The sequence below is a fragment of the Octopus bimaculoides genome, chromosome 30 (genome assembly GCF_001194135.2).
Source record: "Octopus bimaculoides isolate UCB-OBI-ISO-001 chromosome 30, ASM119413v2, whole genome shotgun sequence".
NCBI classification, from domain to species: Eukaryota; Metazoa; Mollusca; class Cephalopoda; order Octopoda; family Octopodidae; genus Octopus; species Octopus bimaculoides.
The window spans coordinates 3,236,179-3,238,018 of NC_069010.1; the positions used below are offsets into that span (position 1 = coordinate 3,236,179).

General features: G+C 29.1%; 2 protein-coding genes across 3 annotated transcripts in view; one reads left to right on the forward strand and one right to left on the reverse strand.

Annotated features, from left to right (window-relative positions):
- The window catches only part of LOC106874339 (sodium-dependent dopamine transporter), a 125,646-nt gene that overhangs the window by 121,491 nt on the left and 2,315 nt on the right, over positions 1–1,840 (reverse strand). The window lies entirely within an intron of this gene.
- The window catches only part of LOC106880821 (damage-control phosphatase ARMT1), a 246,782-nt gene that overhangs the window by 100,265 nt on the left and 144,677 nt on the right, over positions 1–1,840 (forward strand). The window contains exon 2 of the mRNA XM_052978191.1: positions 1,170–1,278. The gene's annotated coding sequence lies outside the window, so the exon portion shown is untranslated. The remainder of the gene's footprint in view (positions 1–1,169; positions 1,279–1,840) is intronic.

Genomic DNA, 1,840 nt, shown 5'->3' on the forward strand with positions numbered 1-1,840 from the left:
TATATATATATATATACATATATATATATATATAGAGAGAGAGAGAGATAAAGAACCATCAACTGATTTGTGTAATGAAGGAAAGAATAAGAATAAATGTATAAATCAAGTAATATATATATATGTGCGTGTATGTATATGTATATAGGCATATGTATGTATATGTATAAACATATATAGCTACATGTGTATGTATGTATATATGTGTGTATATATATATATATATATATATATATAAACATCTCCAAATGACAAAAAGAATGGCAAAATAAGATGAGATAAGAAATGTTGAGGAGAAAATGGAAAAAAAGGTAGAGAAAAGGCAAAGATATAGAAAGCAATTGAAAGAGAGACAGACGGAAAGAAAGAAAGAAAAACAGAAAAAAGAAGAACGGGGGGAAAGAGTGACAGGAAAATTAAGAAAGAAGGCAAGAAAGCAAAGAAATTGAAAGAGAGATTGATAGAAATGGAGAAAGATTGAAAACTTTTCAAGAAGACAGAAAGAAAGTGAAAGAGTGAGGGTAAAGAAGAGAAAGAAGAAAACAAATCAAAGGCAAAAAAAAAAAAACAGAAAGAAAGGAAAGATAGAAATTTCAAGAGAATAATATGTAAAGATAAGGAATGTGAAACGTAGAAAGTGAAAGTAGAAAGTGAAAGTAGAATGTTGGTATGAATTGTTTTTGCAGAGGAAATAATGGATTAATTCGTAAAATATAGTAAGAAATATAAAAAAAAGGAAAAATAAAGAAAGAAAAACCAGAAAAAAAATTATGGGGAAAACCATTTCTGTTGTAATTGTAGATGTGGAGTTTCTGCGATAAGGAGGTTTATTGGTAAGATAAACTTTAACTTCCGGTCTTTTTAGCTTCTATTAATCGTTTGACTCTCGGTTTTGTTGTTGGTGTTGCTGGTGGTGTTGTTGTTAGTGTTGTTATAATTTCTGTTTTTATAATCGAAACAGTTGTTTTATTTTTATTTTTCGGCTTTTGTTTATAGACGTGTTCTTAGTGTTATTTTCTTCTTCTTCTTCTTCGTCTTCGTCGTCTTCTTCGTCTTCTTCTTCCTATTCTTCAGATTAAATGATAATCACATCTTACGTTGATCATTTTATTTATTTATATTTACTTACATTTGTTTTTTTTTGTTTTTTTTTCTTAAATTATTGTAAGCTAACCAGCGATGAAAGAGAAAAATCACTTTGCAAACGTATGTACAATAATGTACGAACGCTTGGTTCGATGGGACAAAATCCGAATGATACATTACAAGACCACACAGGTAATGTTCTTGTTGTTGTCTTTGCTGTTAATATTATTGTTAATGTTGTACTTATTCTTTTTGTTGTATAAGCTCAGGTCAGATCAAATCCAGAAAATCTACCATTAAATTAATCCTATCATTTATTCCAACATATTGCTTTCAACTTGTAGCACAAGGCCAGCAATTTTGAGGGGAGGGGAAAGTCACCACCTTAATAATAATAATAATAATAATAATAATAATAATAATAATAATAGAGAAATTAAGGCAAATAGACCAGATATAGTTGTCAAAGATCATGAAGAAAAAAATGCTTTCTAATTGATGTATCAATACCAGCAGATGACAACGTTTCCCTAAAAGAAATGGAAAAACTTTCAAAATACAAAGACCTGGAAATAGAGGTAACTCGAATGTGGAATCTAAAAACAGAAACAATTCCTATCATAGTAGGTGCCTTAGGTATAATAAAAAAATTATTCAGACAAATACATAACAAAAACACCAGGACTTACAAATATATATAACATACAGAAAATTGCACTACTGGGCACTGCACACATCCTACGCAAAACACTTT